We start from the raw sequence: 21,832 nt of genomic DNA, 5'->3' as shown, positions 1-21,832 counted from the left end.
CCCAAATGAGTTACCATAGCCCCTTTTTAAGTACTCCCTGATCCCAAGTGAGTTATCCTAGCCCCTTTATATGTACTCTCTAACCGCAAGTGAGTTATCCTATCCCCTTTATATGTACTCTCTGACCTCATGTGAGTTACCCTAGTCCCATAGACGTACTCCCTGACCCCAAGTGAGTTATCCTAGCCCCTTTATATGTACTCTCTGACCGCAAGTGAGTTACCCTAGTCCCATAGTAGTACTCCCTGAACCCAAGTGAGTTACCATAGCCCGTTTATAAGTACTACCTGAGCCCAAATGAGTTATCCTAGCCCCTTTATATGTACTCTCTAAGAGCAAGTGAGTTACCCTAGTCCCATAGTAGTACTCCCTGACCCCAAGTGAGTTACCATAGCCCGTTTATAAGTACTACCTGAGCCCAAATGAGTTATCCTAGCCCCTTTATATGTACTCTCTAAGCGCAAGTGAGTTACCCTAGTCCCATAGTAGTACTCCCTGACCCCAAGTGAGTTACCATAGCCCCTTTATAAGTACTACCTGACCCCAAATGAGTTATCCTAGCCCCTTTATATGTACTCCCTGACCCCAAGTGAGTTACCATAGCCCCTTTATAAGTACTACCTGACCCCAAATGAGTTATCCTAGCCCCTTTATATGTACTCTCTGACCGCAAGTGAGTTATCCTAGCCCCTTTATAAGTACTCCCTTACCCCAAATGAGTTATCCTAGCCCCTTTATATGTACTCTCTGACGGCAAGTGAGTTACCCTAGTCCCATAGTAGTACTCCTTGACCCCAAGTGAGTTACCATAGCCCCTTTATATGTACTCCCTGACCCCAAGTGAATTATCCTAGCCCCTTTATATGTACTCTCTGACCGCAAGTGAGTTATCCTAGCCCCTTTATAAATACTCCCTGACCCCAAGTGGGTTACCCTAGTTTCATATTAGTACTCCTTGGCCCCAAAAGAGTTACAATAGCCCCTTTATAAGTACTCCTTGACCCCAAGTGAGTTATCCTAGCCCCTTTATATGTACTCTCTGACGGCAAGTGAGTTACCATAGCCCCTTTATAAGTACTCCCTGACCCCTAGTGAGTTATCCTAGCCCCTTTTTAAGTACTCCCTGACCCCTAAGTGAGTTATCCTAGCCCCTTTATATGTACTCTCTAACCGCAAGTGAGTTATCCTATCCCCTTTATATGTACTCTCTGACCTCATGTGAGTTACCCTAGTCCCATAGAGGTACTCCCTGACCCCAAGTGAGTTATCCTAGCCCCTTTATATGTACTCTCTGACCGCAAGTGAGTTACCCTAGTCCCATAGTAGTACTCCCTGACCCCAAGTGAGTTACCATAGCCCCTTTATATGTACTCCCTGACCCCAAGTGAATTATCCTAGCCCCTTTATAAGTACTCCAAGTCCCCAGATGAGTTACCCTAGTCCCATATAAGTACTCCCTGACCCCAAGTGATGTACCCTCGTCAAATATAAGTACTCCCTGACCCCAAATGAGTTACCATAGCCCCTTTTTAAGTACTCCCTGATCCCAAGTGAGTTATCCTAGCCCCTTTATATGTACTCTCTAACCGCAAGTGAGTTATCCTATCCCCTTCATATGTACTCTCTGACCTCATGTGAGTTACCCTAGTCCCATAGACGTACTCCCTGACCCCAAGTGAGTTATCCTAGCTCCTTTATATGTACTCTCTGACCGCAAGTGAGTTACCCTAGTCCCATAGTAGTACTCCCTGACCCCAAGTGAGTTACCATAGCCCGTTTATAAGTACTACCTGAGCCCAAATGAGTTATCCTAGCCCCTTTATATGTACTCTCTAAGCGCAAGTGAGTTACCCTAGTCCCATAGTAGTACTCCCTGACCCCAAGTGAGTTACCATAGCCCCTTTATAAGTACTACCTGACCCCAAATGAGTTATCCTAGCCCCTTTATATGTACTCTCTGACCGCAAGTGAGTTACCCTAGTCCCATAGTAGTACTCCCTGACCCCAAGTGAGTTACCATAGCCCGTTTATAAGTACTACCTGACCCCAAATGAGTTATCCTAGCACCTTTATATGTACTCTCTGACGGCAAGTGAGTTACCATAGCCCCTTTATTTGTACTCCCTAACCCCAAGTGAATTATCCTAGCCCCTTTATATATACTCTCTGACCGCAAGTGAGTTATCCTAGCCCCATTATAAGTACTCCCTGACCCCAAGTGGGTTACCCTAGTTTCATATTAGTACTCCTTGGCCCCAAGTGAGTTACCATAGCCCCTTTATAAGTACTCCCTGACCCCAAGTCAGTTATCCTAGCCCCTTTATATGTACTCCCAGACCCCAAGTGAGTTACCTTAGTCCCTTATAACTACTCCCTGACCCCAAGTGAGGTACCATAGCCCCTTTATAAGTACTCCCTGACCCCAAGTGAGTTATCCTAGCCCCTTTATATGTACTCTCTGACCGCAAGTGAGTTACCCTAGCCCCATAGAGGTACTCCCTGACCCCAAGTGAGTTATCCTAGCCCCTTTATATGTACTCTCTGACCGCAAGTGAGTTACCCTAGTCCCATAGTAGTACTCCCTGACCCCAAGTGAGTTACCATAGCCCCTTTATATGTACTCCCTGACCCCAAGTGAATTATCCTAGCCCCTTTATAAGTACTCCAAGTCCCCAGATGAGTTACCCTAGTCTCATATAAGTACTCCCTGACCCCAAGTGATGTACCCTCGTCAAATATAAGTACTCCCTGACCCCAAATGAGTTACCATACCCCCTTTTTAAGTACTCCCTGATCCCAAGTGAGTTATCCTAGCCCCTTTATATGTACTCTCTAACCGCAAGTGAGTTATCCTATCCCCTTTATATGTACTCTCTGACCTCATGTGAGTTACCCTAGTCCCATAGACGTACTCCCTGACCCCAAGTGAGTTATCCTAGCCCCTTTATATGTACTCTCTGACCGCAAGTGAGTTACCCTAGTCCCATAGTAGTACTCCCTGACCCCAAGTGAATTACCATAGCCCGTTTATAAGTACTACCTGAGCCCAAATGAGTTATCCTAGCCCCTTTATATGTACTCTCTAAGCGCAAGTGAGTTACCCTAGTCCCATAGTAGTATTCCCTGACCCCAAGTGAGTTACCATAGCCCCTTTATAAGTACTACCTGACCCCAAATGAGTTATCCTAGCCCCTTTATATGTACTCTCTGACCGCAAGTGAGTTACCCTAGTCCCATAGTAGTACTCCCTGACCCCAAGTGAGTTACCATAGCCCGTTTATAAGTACTACCTGACCCCAAATGAGTTATCCTAGCCCCTTTATATGTACTCTCTGACGGCAAGTGAGTTACCATAGCCCCTTTATATGTACTCCCTAACCCCAAGTGAATTATCCTAGCCCCTTTATATGTACTCTCTGACCGCAAGTGAGTTATCCTAGCCCCTTTATAAGTACTCCCTGACCCCAAGTGGGTTACCCTAGTTTCATATTAGTACTCCTTGGCCCCAAGTGAGTTACCATAGCCCCTTTATAAGTACTCCCTGACCCCAAGTGAGTTATCCTAGCCCCTTTATATGTACTCCCAGACCCCAAGTGAGTTACCTTAGTCCCTTATAACTACTCCCTGACCCCAAGTGAGGTACCATAGCCCCTTTATAAGTACTCCCTGACCCCTAGTGAGTTATCCTAGCCCCTTTTTAAGTACTCCCAGACCCCAAGTGAGTTATCCTAGCCCCTTTATATGTACTCTCTAACCGCAAGTGAGTTATCCTATCCCCTTTATATGTACTCTCTGACCTCATGTGAGTTACCCTAGTCCCATAGAGGTACTCCCTGACCCCAAGTGAGTTATCCTAGCCCCTTTATATGTACTCTCTGACCGCAAGTGAGTTACCCTAGTCCCATAGTAGTACTCCCTGACACCAAGTGAGTTACCATAGCCCGTTTATAAGTACTACCTGACCCCAAATGAGTTATCCTAGCCCCTTTATATGTACTCTCTGACGGCAAGTGAGTTACCATAGCCCCTTTATATGTACTCCCTGACCCCAAGTGAATTATCCTAGCCCCTTTATAAGTACTCCAAGTCCCCAGATGAGTTACCCTAGTCCCATATAAGTACTCCCTGACCCCAAGTGATGTACCCTCGTCAAATATAAGTACTCCCTGACCCCAAATGAGTTACCATAGCCCCTTTTTAAGTACTCCCTGATCCCAAGTGAGTTATCCTAGCCCCTTTATATGTACTCTCTAACCGCAAGTGAGTTAACCTATCCCCTTTATATGTACTCTCTGACCTCATGTGAGTTACCCTAGTCCCATAGACGTACTCCCTGACCCCAAGTGAGTTATCCTAGCCCCTTTATATGTACTCTCTGACCGCAAGTGAGTTACCCTAGTCCCATAGTAGTACTCCCTGACCCCAAGTGAGTTACCATAGCCCGTTTATAAGTACTACCTGACCCCAAATGAGTTATCCAAGCCCCTTTATATGTACTCTCTAACCACAAGTGAGTTACCCTAGTCCCATAGTAGTACTCCCTGACCCCAAGTGAGTTACCATAGCCCCTTTATAAGTACTACCTGACCCCAAATGAGTTATCCTAGCCCCTTTATATGTACTCTCTGACCGCAAGTGAGTTACCCTAGTCCCATAGTAGTACTCCCTGACCCCAAGTGAGTTACCATAGCCCGTTTATAAGTACTACCTGACCCCAAATGAGTTATCCTAGCCCCTTTATATGTACTCTCTGACGGCAAGTGAGTTACCATAGCCCCTTTATATGTACTCTCTGACCTCATGTGAGTTACCCTAGTCCCATAGAGGTACTCCCTGACCCCAAGTGAGTTATCCTAGCCCCTTTATATGTACTCTCTGACCGCAAGTGAGTTACCCTAGTCCCATAGTAGTACTCCCTGACCCCAAGTGAGTTACCATAGCCCGTTTATAAGTACTACCTGACCCCAAATGAGTTATCCTAGCCCCTTTATATGTACTCTCTGACCGCAAGTGAGTTACCATAGCCCCTTTATAAGTACTCCCTGACCCCATGTGAGTTACCCTAGCCCCTTTATATGTACTCTCTGGCGGCAAGTGAGTTACCCTAGTCCCAAATAAGTACTCCCTGACCCCAAGTGAGTTACCATAGCCCCTTTATAAGTACTCCCTGACCCCAAGTGAGTTACCATAGCCCCTTTATATGTACTCCCTGACCCCAAGTGAATTATCCTAGCCCCTTTATATGTACTCTCTGACCGCAAGTGAGTTATCCTAGCCCCTTTATAAGTACTCCCTGACCCAAGTGTGTTACCCTAGTCCCATAGATGTATTCCCTGACCCCAAGTGAGTTATCCTAGTCCCTTTATATGTACTCTCTGACCGCAAGTGAGTTATCCTAGCCCCTTTATATGTACTCTCTGACGGCAAGTGAGTTACCCTAGACCCATAGTAGTACTCCTTGACCCCATGTGAGTTACCATAGCCCCTTTATAAGTACTCCCTGACCCCAAGTGAGTTACCCTAGCCCCTTTATATATACTCTCTGACCGCAAGTGAGTTATCCTAGCCCCTTTATATGTACTCCCAGACCCCAAGTGAGTTAACCTAGTCCCATATAAGTACTCCTTGACCCCAAGTGAGTTACCATAGCCCCTTTATAAGTACTCCCTGACCCCAAGTGAGTTATCCTAGCCCCTTTATATGTACTCTCTGACCGCAAGTGAGTTACCATAGCCCCTTTATAAGTACTCCCTGATCCCATGTGAGTTACCCTAGCCCCTTTTTAAGTACTCCCTGATCCCAAGTGAGTTATCCTAGCCCCTTTATATGTACTCTCTAACCGCAAGTGAGTTATCCTATCCCCTTTATATGTACTCTCTGACCTCATGTGAGTTACCCTAGTCCCATAGACGTACTCCCTGACCCCAAGTGAGTTATCCTAGCCCCTTTATATGTACTCTCTGACCGCAAGTGAGTTACCCTAGTCCCATAGTAGTACTCCCTGACCCCAAGTGAGTTACCATAGCCCGTTTATAAGTACTACCTGACCCCAAATGAGTTATCCAAGCCCCTTTATATGTACTCTCTAACCACAAGTGAGTTACCCTAGTCCCATAGTAGTACTCCCTGACCCCAAGTGAGTTACCATAGCCCCTTTATAAGTACTACCTGACCCCAAATGAGTTATCCTAGCCCCTTTATATGTACTCTCTGACCGCAAGTGAGTTACCATAGCCCCTTTATAAGTACTCCCTGACCCCATGTGAGTTACCCTAGCCCCTTTATATGTACTCTCTGGCGGCAAGTGAGTTACCCTAGTCCCAAATAAGTACTCCCTGACCCCAAGTGAGTTACCATAGCCCCTTTATAATTACTCCCTGACCCCAAGTGAGTTACCATAGCCCCTTTATATGTACTCCCTGACCCCAAGTGAATTATCCTAGCCCCTTTATATGTACTCTCTGACCGCAAGTGAGTTATCCTAGCCCCTTTATAAGTACTCCCTGACCCAAGTGTGTTACCCTAGTCCCATAGATGTATTCCCTGACCCCAAGTGAGTTATCCTAGTCCCTTTATATGTACTCTCTGACCGCAAGTGAGTTATCCTAGCCCCTTTATATGTACTCTCTGACGGCAAGTGAGTTACCCTAGACCCATAGTAGTACTCCTTGACCCCATGTGAGTTACCATAGCCCCTTTATAAGTACTCCCTGACCCCAAGTGAGTTACCCTAGCCCCTTTATATATACTCTCTGACCGCAAGTGAGTTATCCTAGCCCCTTTATATGTACTCCCAGACCCCAAGTGAGTTAACCTAGTCCCATATAAGTACTCCTTGACCCCAAGTGAGTTACCATAGCCCCTTTATAAGTACTCCCTGACCCCAAGTGAGTTATCCTAGCCCCTTTATATGTACTCTCTGACCGCAAGTGAGTTACCATAGCCCCTTTATAAGTACTCCCTGATCCCATGTGAGTTACCCTAGCCCCTTTATATGTACTCTCTGGCGGCAAGTGAGTTACCCTAGTCCCAAATAAGTACTCCCTGACCCCAAGTGAGTTACCATAGCCCCTTTATAAGTACTCCCTGACCCCAAGTGAGTTATCCTAGCCCCTTTATATGTAGTATCTGACCGCAAGTGAGTTATCCCATCCCCTTTATATGTACTCTCTGACCGCAAGTGAGTTATCCTAGCCCCTTTATATGTACTCCCAGACCCCAAGTGAGTTACCCTAGTCCAATATAAGTACTCCTTGACCCAAAGTGAGTTACCCTAGCCGCTTTATATGTACTCCCAGACCCCAAGTGAGTTACCCTAGTTCCATAGAAGTACTTCCTGACCCCAAGTGAGTTACCATAGCCCCTTTATAAGTACTCCCTGACCCCAAGTGAGTTATCCTAGCCCCTTTATATGTACTCTCTGATCGCAAGTGAGTTACCCTAGTCCCAAATAAGTACTCCCTGACCCCATGTGAGTTACCCTAGCCCCTTTATATGTACTCTTTGGCGGCAAGTGAGTTACCCTAGTCCCAAATAAGTACTCCCTGACCCCAAGTGAGTTACCATAGCCCCTTTATAAGTACTCCCTGACCCCAAGTGAGTTATCCTAGCCCCTTTATATGTACTCTCTGACCGCAAGTGAGTTATCCTAGCCCCTTTATATGTACTCTCTGACGGCAAGTGAGTTACCATAGCCCCTTTATAAGTACTCCCTGACCCCATGTGAGATACCCTAGCCCCTTTATATGTACTCTCTGATCGCAAGTGAGTTACCCTAGCCCCTTTATATGTACTCTCTGACCGCAAGTGAGTTACCATAGCCCCTTTATAAGTACTCTCTGACCCCATGTGAGATACCCTAGCCCCTTTATATGTACTCTCTAACCGCAAGTGAGTTATCCTATCCCCTTTATATGTACTCTCTGACCTCATGTGAGTTACCCTAGTCCCATAGACGTACTCCCTGACCCCAAGTGAGTTATCCTAGCCCCTTTATATGTACTCTCTAACCGCAAGTGAGTTACCCTAGTCCCATAGTAGTACTCCCTGACCCCAAGTCAGTTACCATAGCCCGTTTATAAGTACTACCTGACCCCAAATGAGTTATCCTAGCCCCTTTATATGTACTCTCTAACCGCATGTGAGTTATCCTATCCCCTTTATATGTACTCTCTGACCTCATGTGAGTTACCCTAGTCCCATAGACGTACTCCCTGACCCCAAGTGAGTTATCCTAGCCCCTTTATATGTACTCTCTGATCGCAAGTGAGTTACCCTAGCCCCTTTATATGTACTCTCTGACCGCAAGTGAGTTATCCTAGCCCCATTATAAGTACTCCCTTACCCCAAATGAGTTATCCTAGCCCCTTTATATGTACTCTCTGACGGCAAGTGAGTTACCCTAGTCCCATAGTAGTACTCCTTGACCCCAAGTGAGTTACCATAGCCCCTTTATATGTACTCCATGACCCCAAGTGAATTATCCTAGCCCCTTTATATGTACTCTCTGATCGCAAGTGAGTTATCCTAGCCCCTTTATAAATACTCCCTGACCCCAAGTGGGTTACCCTAGTTTCATATTAGTACTCCTTGGCCCCAAAAGAGTTACAATAGCCCCTTTATAAGTACTCCTTGACCCCAAGTGAGTTATCCTAGCCCCTTTATATGTACTCTCTGACGGCAAGTGAGTTACCATAGCCCCTTTATAAGTACTCCCTGACCCCTAGTGAGTTATCCTAGCCCCTTTTTAAGTACTCCCTGACCCCAAGTGAGTTATCCTAGCCCCTTTATATGTACTCTCTAACCGCAAGTGAGTTATCCTATCCCCTTTATATGTACTCTCTGACCTCATGTGAGTTACCCTAGTCCCATAGAGGTACTCCCTGACCCCAAGTGAGTTATCCTAGCCCCTTTATATGTACTCTCTGACCGCAAGTGAGTTACCCTAGTCCCATAGTAGTACTCCCTGACCCCAAGTGAGTTACCATAGCCCCTTTATATGTACTCCCTGACCCCAAGTGAATTATCCTAGCCCCTTTATAAGTACTCCAAGTCCCCAGATGAGTTACCCTAGTCCCATATAAGTACTCCCTGACCCCAAGTGATGTACCCTCGTCAAATATAAGTACTCCCTGACCCCAAATGTGTTACCATAGCCCCTTTTTAAGTACTCCCTGATCCCAAGTGAGTTATCCTAGCCCCTTTATATGTACCCTCTAACCGCAAGTGAGTTATCCTATCCCCTTTATATGTACTCTCTGACCTCATGTGAGTTACCCTAGTCCCATAGACGTACTCCCTGACCCCAAGTGAGTTATCCTAGCCCCTTTATATGTACTCTCTGACCGCAAGTGAGTTACCCTAGTCCCATAGTAGTACTCCCTGACCCCAAGTGAGTTACCATAGCCCGTTTATAAGTACTACCTGAGCCCAAATGAGTTATCCTAGCCCCTTTATATGTACTCTCTAAGCGCAAGTGAGTTACCCTAGTCCCATAGTAGTACTCCCTGACCCCAAGTGAGTTACCATAGCCCCTTTATAAGTACTACCTGACCCCAAATGAGTTATCCTAACCCCTTTATATGTACTCTCTGACCGCAAGTGAGTTACCCTAGTCCCATAGTAGTACTCCCTGACCCCAACTGAGTTACCATAGCCCGTTTATAAGTACTACCTGACCCCAAATGAGTTATTCTAGCCCCTTTATATGTACTCTCTGACGGCAAGTGAGTTACCATAGCCCCTTTATATGTACTCCCTAACCCCAAGTGAATTATCCTAGCCCCTTTATATATACTCTCTGACCGCAAGTGAGTTATCCTAGCCCCTTTATAAGTACTCCCTGACCCCAAGTGGGTTACCCTAGTTTCATATTAGTACTCCTTGGCCCCAAGTGAGTTACCATAGCCCCTTTATAAGTACTCCCTGACCCCAAGTCAGTTATCCTAGCCCCTTTATATGTACTCCCAGACCCCAAGTCAGTTACCTTAGTCCCTTATAACTACTCCCTGACCCCAAGTGAGGTACCATAGCCCCTTTATAAGTACTCCCTGACCCCAAGTGAGTTATCCTAGCCCCTTTATATGTACTCTCTGACCGCAAGTGAGTTACCCTAGCCCCATAGAGGTACTCCCTGACCCCAAGTGAGTTATCCTAGCCCCTTTATATGTACTCTCTGACCGCAAGTGAGTTACCCTAGTCCCATAGTAGTACTCCCTGACCCCAAGTGAGTTACCATAGCCCCTTTATATGTACTCCCTGAGCCCAAGTGAATTATCCTAGCCCCTTTATAAGTACTCCAAGTCCCCAGATGAGTTACTCTAGTCTCATATAAGTACTCCCTGACCCCAAGTGATGTACCCTCGTCAAATATAAGTACTCCCTGACCCCAAATGAGTTACCATAGCCCCTTTTTAAGTACTCCCTGATCCCAAGTGAGTTATCCTAGCCCCTTTATATGTACTCTCTAACCGCAAGTGAGTTATCCTATCCCCTTTATATGTACTCTCTGACCTCATGTGAGTTACCCTAGTCCCATAGACGTACTCCCTGACCCCAAGTGAGTTATCCTAGCCCCTTTATATGTACTCTCTGACCGCAAGTGAGTTACCCTAGTCCCATAGTAGTACTCCCTGAACCCAAGTGAGTTACCATAGCCCGTTTATAAGTACTACCTGAGCCCAAATGAGTTATCCTAGCCCCTTTATATGTACTCTCTAAGAGCAAGTGAGTTACCCTAGTCCCATAGTAGTACTCCCTGACCCCAAGTGAGTTACCATAGCCCGTTTATAAGTACTATCTGAGCCCAAATGAGTTATCCTAGCCCCTTTATATGTACTCTCTAAGCGCAAGTGAGTTACCCTAGTCCCATAGTAGTACTCCCTGACCCCAAGTGAGTTACCATAGCCCCTTTATAAGTACTACCTGACCCCAAATGAGTTATCCTAGCCCCTTTATATGTACTCCCTGACCCCAAGTGAGTTACCATAGCCCCTTTATAAGTACTACCTGACCCCAAATGAGTTATCCTAGCCCCTTTATATGTACTCTCTGACCGCAAGTGAGTTATCCTAGCCCCTTTATAAGTACTCCCTTACCCCAAATGAGTTATCCTAGCCCCTTTATATGTACTCTCTGACGGCAAGTGAGTTACCCTAGTCCCATAGTAGTACTCTCTGACGGCAAGTGAGTTACCCTAGTCCCATAGTAGTACTCCTTGACCCCAAGTGAGTTACCATAGCCCCTTTATATGTACTCCCTGACCCCAAGTGAATTATCCTAGCCCCTTTATATGTACTCTCTGACCGCAAGTGAGTTATCCTAGCCCCTTTATAAATACTCCCTGACCCCAAGTGGGTTACCCTAGTTTCATATTAGTACTCCTTGGCCCCAAAAGAGTTACAATAGCCCCTTTATAAGTACTCCTTGACCCCAAGTGAGTTATCCTAGCCCCTTTATATGTACTCTCTGACGGCAAGTGAGTTACCATAGCCCCTTTATAAGTACTCCCTGACCCCTAGTGAGTTATCCTAGCCCCTTTTTAAGTACTCCCTGACCCCAAGTGAGTTATCCTAGCCCCTTTATATGTACTCTCTAACCGCAAGTGAGTTATCCTATCCCCTTTATATGTACTCTCTGACCTCATGTGAGTTACCCTAGTCCCATAGAGGTACTCCCTGACCCCAAGTGAGTTATCCTAGCCCCTTTATATGTACTCTCTGACCGCAAGTGAGTTACCCTAGTCCCATAGTAGTACTCCCTGACCCCAAGTGAGTTACCATAGCCCCTTTATATGTACTCCCTGACCCCAAGTGAATTATCCTAGCCCCTTTATAAGTACTCCAAGTCCCCAGATGAGTTACCCTAGTCCCATATAAGTACTCCCTGACCCCAAGTGATGTACCCTCGTCAAATATAAGTACTCCCTGACCCCAAATGAGTTACCATAGCCCCTTTTTAAGTACTCCCTGATCCCAAGTGAGTTATCCTAGCCCCTTTATATGTACTCTCTAACCGCAAGTGAGTTATCCTATCCCCTTTATATGTACTCTCTGACCTCATGTGAGTTACCCTAGTCCCATAGACGTACTCCCTGACCCCAAGTGAGTTATCCTAGCCCCTTTATATGTACTCTCTGACCGCAAGTGAGTTACCCTAGTCCCATAGTAGTACTCCCTGAACCCAAGTGAGTTACCATAGCCCGTTTATAAGTACTACCTGAGCCCAAATGAGTTATCCTAGCCCCTTTATATGTACTCTCTAAGAGCAAGTGAGTTACCCTAGTCCCATAGTAGTACTCCCTGACCCCAAGTGAGTTACCATAGCCCGTTTATAAGTACTACCTGAGCCCAAATGAGTTATCCTAGCCCCTTTATATGTACTCTCTAAGCGCAAGTGAGTTACCCTAGTCCCATAGTAGTACTCCCTGACCCCAAGTGAGTTACCATAGCCCCTTTATAAGTACTACCTGACCCCAAATGAGTTATCCTAGCCCCTTTATATGTACTCCCTGACCCCAAGTGAGTTACCATAGCCCCTTTATAAGTACTACCTGACCCCAAATGAGTTATCCTAGCCCCTTTATATGTACTCTCTGACCGCAAGTGAGTTATCCTAGCCCCTTTATAAGTACTCCCTTACCCCAAATGAGTTATCCTAGCCCCTTTATATGTACTCTCTGACGGCAAGTGAGTTACCCTAGTCCCATAGTAGTACTCCTTGACCCCAAGTGAGTTACCATAGCCCCTTTATATGTACTCCCTGACCCCAAGTGAATTATCCTAGCCCCTTTATATGTACTCTCTGACCGCAAGTGAGTTATCCTAGCCCCTTTATAAATACTCCCTGACCCCAAGTGGGTTACCCTAGTTTCATATTAGTACTCCTTGGCCCCAAAAGAGTTACAATAGCCCCTTTATAAGTACTCCTTGACCCCAAGTGAGTTATCCTAGCCCCTTTATATGTACTCTCTGACGGCAAGTGAGTTACCATAGCCCCTTTATAAGTACTCCCTGACCCCTAGTGAGTTATCCTAGCCCCTTTTTAAGTACTCCCTGACCCCAAGTGAGTTATCCTAGCCCCTTTATATGTACTCTCTAACCGCAAGTGAGTTATCCTATCCCCTTTATATGTACTCTCTGACCTCATGTGAGTTACCCTAGTCCCATAGAGGTACTCCCTGACCCCAAGTGAGTTATCCTAGCCCCTTTATATGTACTCTCTGACCGCAAGTGAGTTACCCTAGTCCCATAGTAGTACTCCCTGACCCCAAGTGAGTTACCATAGCCCCTTTATATGTACTCCCTGACCCCAAGTGAATTATCCTAGCCCCTTTATAAGTACTCCAAGTCCCCAGATGAGTTACCCTAGTCCCATATAAGTACTCCCTGACCCCAAGTGATGTACCCTCGTCAAATATAAGTACTCCCTGACCCCAAATGAGTTACCATAGCCCCTTTTTAAGTACTCCCTGATCCCAAGTGAGTTATCCTAGCCCCTTTATATGTACTCTCTAACCGCAAGTGAGTTATCCTATCCCCTTTATATGTACTCTCTGACCTCATGTGAGTTACCCTAGTCCCATAGACGTACTCCCTGACCCCAAGTGAGTTATCCTAGCTCCTTTATATGTACTCTCTGACCGCAAGTGAGTTACCCTAGTCCCATAGTAGTACTCCCTGACCCCAAGTGAGTTACCATAGCCCGTTTATAAGTACTACCTGAGCCCAAATGAGTTATCCTAGCCCCTTTATATGTACTCTCTAAGCGCAAGTGAGTTACCCTAGTCCCATAGTAGTACTCCCTGACCCCAAGTGAGTTACCATAGCCCCTTTATAAGTACTACCTGACCCCAAATGAGTTATCCTAGCCCCTTTATATGTACTCTCTGACCGCAAGTGAGTTACCCTAGTCCCATAGTAGTACTCCCTGACCCCAAGTGAGTTACCATAGCCCGTTTATAAGTACTACCTGACCCCAAATGAGTTATCCTAGCACCTTTATATGTACTCTCTGACGGCAAGTGAGTTACCATAGCCCCTTTATTTGTACTCCCTAACCCCAAGTGAATTATCCTAGCCCCTTTATATATACTCTCTGACCGCAAGTGAGTTATCCTAGCCCCATTATAAGTACTCCCTGACCCCAAGTGGGTTACCCTAGTTTCATATTAGAACTCCTTGGCCCCAAGTGAGTTACCATAGCCCCTTTATAAGTACTCCCTAACCCCAAGTCAGTTATCCTAGCCCCTTTATATGTACTCCCAGACCCCAAGTGAGTTACCTTAGTCCCTTATAACTACTCCCTGACCCCAAGTGAGGTACCATAGCCCCTTTATAAGTACTCCCTGACCCCAAGTGAGTTATCCTAGCCCCTTTATATGTACTCTCTGACCGCAAGTGAGTTACCCTAGCCCCATAGAGGTACTCCCTGACCCCAAGTGAGTTATCCTAGCCCCTTTATATGTACTCTCTGACCGCAAGTGAGTTACCCTAGTCCCATATTAGTACTCCCTGACCCCAAGTGAGTTACCATAGCCCCTTTATATGTACTCCCTGACCCCAAGTGAATTATCCTAGCCCCTTTATAAGTACTCCAAGTCCCCAGATGAGTTACCCTAGTCTCATATAAGTACTCCCTGACCCAAAGTGATGTACCCTCGTCAAATATAAGTACTCCCTGACCCCAAATGAGTTACCATACCCCCTTTTTAAGTACTCCCTGATCCCAAGTGAGTTATCCTAGCCCCTTTATATGTACTCTCTAACCGCAAGTGAGTTATCCTATCCCCTTTATATGTACTCTCTGACCTCATGTGAGTTACCCTAGTCCCATAGACGTACTCCCTGACCCCAAGTGAGTTATCCTAGCCCCTTTATATGTACTCTCTGACCGCAAGTGAGTTACCCTAGTCCCATAGTAGTACTCCCTGACCCCAAGTGAGTTACCATAGCCCGTTTATAAGTACTACCTGAGCCCAAATGAGTTATCCTAGCCCCTTTATATGTACTCTCTAAGCGCAAGTGAGTTACCCTAGTCCCATAGTAGTACTCCCTGACCCCAAGTGAGTTACCATAGCCCCTTTATAAGTACTACCTGACCCCAAATGAGTTATCCTAGCCCCTTTATATGTACTCTCTGACCGCAAGTGAGTTACCCTAGTCCCATAGTAGTACTCCCTGACCCCAAGTGAGTTACCATAGCCCGTTTATAAGTACTACCTGACCCCAAATGAGTTATCCTAGCCCCTTTATATGTACTCTCTGACGGCAAGTGAGTTACCATAGCCCCTTTATATGTACTCCCTAACCCCAAGTGAATTATACTAGCCCCTTTATATGTACTCTCTGACCGCAAGTGAGTTATCCTAGCCCCTTTATAAGTACTCTCTGACCCCAAGTGGGTTACCCTAGTTTCATATTAGTACTCCTTGGCCCCAAGTGAGTTACCATAGCCCCTTTATAAGTACTCCCTGACCCCAAGTGAGTTATCCTAGCCCCTTTATATGTACTCCCAGACCCCAAGTGAGTTACCTTAGTCCCTTATAACTACTCCCTGACCCCAAGTGACGTACCATAGCCCCTTTATAAGTACTCCCTGACCCCTAGTGAGTTATCCTAGCCCCTTTTTAAGTACTCCCAGACCCCAAGTGAGTTATCCTAGCCCCTTTATATGTACTCTCTAACCGCAAGTGAGTTATCCTATCCCCTTTATATGTACTCTCTGACCTCATGTGAGTTACCCTAGTCCCATAGAGGTACTCCCTGACCCCAAGTGAGTTATCCTAGCCCCTTTATATGTACTCTCTGACCGCAAGTGAGTTACCCTAGTCCCATAGTAGTACTCCCTGACACCAAGTGAGTTACCATAGCCCGTTTATAAGTACTACCTGACCCCAAATGAGTTATCCTAGCCCCTTTATATGTACTCTCTGACGGCAAGTGAGTTACCATAGCCCCTTTATATGTACTCCCTGACCCCAAGTGAATTATCCTAGCCCCTTTATAAGTACTCCAAGTCCCCAGATGAGTTACCCTAGTCCCATATAAGTACTCCCTGACCCCAAGTGATGTACCCTCGTCAAATATAAGTACTCCCTGACCCCAAATGAGTTACCATAGCCCCTTTTTAAGTACTCCCTGATCCCAAGTGAGTTATCCTAGCCCCTTTATATGTACTCTCTAACCGCAAGTGAGTTATCCTATCCCCTTTATATGTACTCTCTGACCTCATGTGAGTTACCCTAGTCCCATAGACGTACTCCCTGACCCCAAGTGAGTTACCATAGCCCGTTTATAAGTACTACCTGACCCCAAATGAGTTATCCTAGCCCCTTTATATGTACTCTCTAACCACAAGTGAGTTACCCTAGTCCCATAGTAGTACTCCCTGACCCCAAGTGAGTTACCATAGCCCGTTTATAAGTACTACCTGACCCCAAATGAGTTATCCTAGCCCCTTTATATGTACTCTCTAACCACAAGTGAGTTACCCTAGTCCCATAGTAGTACTCCCTGACCCCAAGTGAGTTACCATAGCCCCTTTATAAGTACTCCCTGACCCCAAGTGAGTTATCCTAGCCCCTTTATATGTACTCCCAGACCCCAAGTGAGTTACCCTAGTCCCATAGTAGTACTCCCTGACCCCAAGTGAGTTACCATAGCCCGTTTATAAGTACTACCTGACCCCAAATGAGTTATCCTAGCCCCTTTATATGTACTCTCAGACGGCAAGTGAGTTACCATAGCCCCTTTATATGTACTCCCTAACCCCAAGTGAATTATCCTAGCCCCTTTATATGTACTCTCTGACCGCAAGTGAGTTATCCTAGCCCCTTTATAAGTACTCCCTGACCCCAAGTGGGTTACCCTAGTTTCATATTAGTACTCCTTGGCCCCAAGTGAGTTACCATAGCCCCTTTATAAGTACTCCCTGACCCCAAGTGAGTTATCCTATCCCCTTTATATGTACTCCCAGACCCCAAGTGAGTTACCTTAGTCCCTTATAACTACTCCCTGACCCCAAGTGAGGTACCATAGCCCCTTTATAAGTACTCCCTGACCCCTAGTGAGTTATCCTAGCCCCTTTTTAAGTACTCCCAGACCCCAAGTGAGTTATCCTAGCCCCTTTATATGTACTCTCTAACCGCAAGTGAGTTATCCTATCCCCTTTATATGTACTCTCTGACCTCATGTGAGTTACCCTAGTCCCATAGAGGTACTCCCTTACCCCAAGTGAGTTATCCTAGCCCCTTTATATGTACTCTCTGACCGCAAGTGAGTTACCCTAGTCCCATAGTAGTACTCCCTGACCCCAAGTGAGTTACCATAGCCCGTTTATAAGTACTACCTGACCCCAAATGAGTTATCCTAGCCCCTTTATATGTACTCTCTGACGGCAAGTGAGTTACCATAGCCCCTTTATATGTACTCCCTGACCCCAAGTGAATTATCCTAGCCCCTTTATAAGTACTCCAAGTCCCCAGATGAGTTACCCTAGTCCCATATAAGTACTCCCTGACCCCAAGTGATGTACCCTCGTCAAATATAAGTACTCCCTGACCCCAAATGAGTTACCATAGCCCCTTTTTAAGTACTCCCTGATCCCAAGTGAGTTATCCTAGCCCCTTTATATGTACTCTCTAACCGCAAGTGAGTTATCCTATCCCCTTTATATGTACTCTCTGACCTCATGTGAGTAACCCTAGTCCCATAGACGTACTCCCTGACCCCAAGTGAGTTATCCTAGCCCCTTTATATGTACTCTCTGACCGCAAGTGAGTTACCCTAGTCCCATAGTAGTACTCCCTGACCCCAAGTGAGTTACCATAGCCCGTTTATAAGTACTACCTGAGCCCAAATGAGTTATCCTAGCCCCTTTATATGTACTCTCTAAGCGCAAGTGAGTTACCCTAGTCCCATAGTAGTACTCCCTGACCCCAAGTGAGTTACCATAGCCCCTTTATAAGTACTACCTGACCCCAAATGAGTTATCCTAGCCCCTTATATGTTCTCTCTGACCGCAAGTGAGTTACCCTAGTCCCATAGTAGTACTCCCTGACCCCAAGTGAGCTACCATAGCCCGCTTATAAGTACTACCTGACCCCAAATGAGTTATCCTAGCCCCTTTATATGTACTCTCTGACGGCAAGTGAGTTACCATAGCCCCTTTATATGTACTCCCTAACCCCAAGTGAATTATCCTAGCCCCTTTATATGTACTCTCTGACCGCAAGTGAGTTATCCTAGCCCCTTTATAAGTACTCCCTGACCCCAAGTGGGTTACCCTAGTTTCATATTAGTACTCCTTGGCCCCAAGTGAGTTACCATAGCCCCTTTATAAGTACTCCCTGACCCCTAGTGAGTTATCCTAGCCCCTTTTTAAGTACTCCCAGACCCCAAGTGAGTTATCCTAGCCCCTTTATATGTACTCTCTAACCGCAAGTGAGTTATCCTATCCCCTTTATATGTACTCTCTGACCTCATGTGAGTTACCCTAGTCCCATAGAGGTACTCCCTGACCCCAAGTGAGTTATCCTAGCCCCTTTATATGTACTCTCTGACCGCAAGTGAGTTACCCTAGTCCCATAGTAGTACTCCCTGACCCCAAGTGAGTTACCATAGCCCGTTTATAAGTACTACCTGACCCCAAATGAATTATCCTAGCCCCTTTATATGTACTCTCTGACGGCAAGTGAGTTACCATAGCCCCTTTATATGTACTCCCTGACCCCAAGTGAATTATCCTAGCCCCTTTATAAGTACTCCAAGTCCCCAGATGAGTTACCCTAGTCCCATATAAGTACTCCCTGACCCCAAGTGATGTACCCTCGTCAAATATAAGTACTCCCTGACCCCAAATGAGTTACCATAGCCCCTTTTTAAGTACTCCCTGATCCCAAGTGAGTTATCCTAGCCCCTTTATATGTACTCTCTAACCGCAAGTGAGTTATCCTATCCCCTTTATATGTACTCCCAGACCCCAAGTGAGTTAACCTAGTCCCTTAAATGTACTCCCTGACCCCAAGATAGTTATCCTAGCCCCTTAATATGTACTCTCTGACCGCAAGTGAGTTACCCTAGTCCCATAGAAGTACTCTCTGACGGCAAGTGAGTTACCATAGCCCCTTTATATGTACTCCCTAACCCCAAGTGAATTATCCTAGCCCCTTTATATGTACTCTCTGACCGCAAGTGAGTTATCCTAGCCCCTTTATAAGTACTCCCTGACCCCAAGTGGGTTACCCTAGTTTCATAGTAGTACTCCTTGGCCCCAAGTGAGTTACCATAGCCCCTTTATAAGTACTCCCTGACCCCAAGTGAGTTATCCTAGCCCCTTTATATGTACTCTCTGACCGCAAGTGAGTTACCATAGCCCCTTTATAAGTACTCCCTGACCCCATGTGAGTTACCCTAGCCCCTTTATATGTACTCTCTGGCGGCAAGTGAGTTACCCTAGTCCCAAATAAGTACTCCCTGACCCCAAGTGAGTTACCATAGCCCCTTTATAAGTACTCCCTGACCCCAAGTGAGTTATCCTAGCCCCTTTATATGTACTATCTGACCGCAAGTGAGTTATCCTATCCCCTTTATATGTACACTCTGACCTCATGTGAGTTACCCTAGTCCCACAGACGTACTCCCTGACCCCAAGTGAGTTACCCTAATCTCATAGAAGTACTTCCTGACCCTAAGTGAGTTACCATAGCCCCTTTATAAGTACTCCCTGACCCCAAGTGAGTTATCCTAGCCCCGTTATATGTACTCTCTGACCGCAAGTGAGTTATCCTAGCCCCTTTATATGTACTCCCAGACCCCAAGTGAGTTACCCTAGTCCCATATAAGTACTCCTTGACCCAAAGTGAGTTACCCTAGCCGCTTTATATGTACTCCCAGACCCCAAGTGAGCTACCCTAGTTCCATAGAAGTACTTCCTGACCCCAAGTGAGTTACCATAGCCCCTTTATAAGTACTCCCTGAACCCAAGTGAGTTATCCTAGCCCCTTTATATGTACTCTCTGACCGCAAGTGAGTTACCATAGCCCCTTTATAAGTACTCCCTGACCCCATGTGAGTTACCCTAGCCCCTTTAAATGTACTCTCTGGCGGCAAGTGAGTTACCCTAGTCCCAAATAAGTACTCCCTGACCCCATGTGAGTTATCCTAGCCCCTTTATATGTACTCTTTGGCGGCAAGTGAGTTACCCTAGTTTCATAGTAGTACTCCTTGGCCCCAAGTGAGTTACCATAGCCCCTTTATAAGTACTACCTGACCCCAAATGAGTTATCCTAGCCCCTTTATATGTACTCTCTGACGGCAAGTGAGTTACCATAGCCCCTTTATAAGTACTCCCTGACCCCTAGTGAGTTATCCTAGCCCCTTTTTAAGTACTCCCTGACCCCAAGTGAGTGTTCCTAGCCCCTTTATATGTACTCTCTAACCGCAAGTGAGTTATCCTATCCCCTTTATATGTACTCTCTGACCTCATGTGAGTTACCCTAGTCCCATAGAGGTACTCCCTGACCCCAAGTGAGTTATCCTAGCCCCTTTATATGTACTCTCTGACCGCAAGTGAGTTACCATAGTCCCATAGTAGTACTCCCTGACCCCAAGTGAGTTACCATAGCCCCTTTATAAGTACTACCTGACCCCAAATGAGTTATCCTAGCCCCTTTATATGTACTCTCTGACGGCAAGTGAGTTACCATAGCCCCTTTATAAGTACTCCCTGACCCCTAGTGAGTTATCCTAGCCCCTTTTTAAGTACTCCCTGACCCCAAGTGAGTTATCCTAGCCCCTTTATATGTACTCTCTAACCGCAAGTGAGTTATCCTATCCCCTTTATATGTACTCTCTGACCTCATGTGAGTTACCCTAGTCCCATAGAGGTACTCCCTGACCCCAAGTGAGTTATCCTAGCCCCTTTATATGTACTCTCTGACCGCAAGTGAGTTACCCTAGTCCCATAGTAGTACTCCCTGACCCCAAGTGAGTTACCATAGCCCGTTTATAAGTACTACCTGACCCCAAATGAGTTATCCTAGCCCCTTTATATGTACTCTCTGACGGCAAGTGAGTTACCATAGCCCCTTTATATGTACTCCCTGACCCCAAGTGAATTATCCTAGCCCCTTTATAAGTACTCCAAGTCCCCAGATGAGTTACCCTAGTCCCATATAAGTACTCCCTGACCCCAAGTGATGTACCCTCGTCAAATATAAGTACTCCCTGACCCCAAATGAGTTACCATAGCCCCTTTTTAAGTACTCCCTGATCCCAAGTGAGTTATCCTAGCCCCTTTATATGTACTCTCTAACCGCAAGTGAGTTATCCTATCCCCTTTATATGTACTCTCTGACCTCATGTGAGTTACCCTGGTCCCATAGACGTACTCCCTGACCCCAAGTGAGTTATCCTAGCCCCTTTATATGTACTCTCTGACCGCAAGTGAGTTACCCTAGTCCCATAGTAGTACTCCCTGACCCCAAGTGAGTTACCATAGCCCGTTTATAAGTACTACCTGACCCCAAATGAGTTATCCTAGCCCCTTTATATGTACTCTCTAACCGCAAGTGAGTTACCCTAGTCCCATAGTAGTACTCCCTGACCCCAAGTGAGTTACCATAGCCCCTTTATAAGTACTACCTGACCCCAAATGAGTTATCCTAGCCCCTTTATATGTACTCTCTGACCGCAAGTGAGTTACCCTAGTCCCATAGTAGTACTCCCTGACCCCAAGTGAGTTACCATAGCCCGTTTATAAGTACTACCTGACCCCAAATGAGTTATCCTAGCCCCTTTATATGTACTCTCTGACGGCAAGTGAGTTACCATAG

This window comes from Prorops nasuta, unplaced genomic scaffold, assembly GCF_024137725.1.
Source record: "Prorops nasuta isolate Cenicafe-Biocafe unplaced genomic scaffold, Cenicafe_Pnas_1.2 PNAS00016, whole genome shotgun sequence".
Taxonomy (NCBI): domain Eukaryota; kingdom Metazoa; phylum Arthropoda; class Insecta; order Hymenoptera; family Bethylidae; genus Prorops; species Prorops nasuta.
This window is presented reverse-complemented; position numbering follows the sequence as displayed.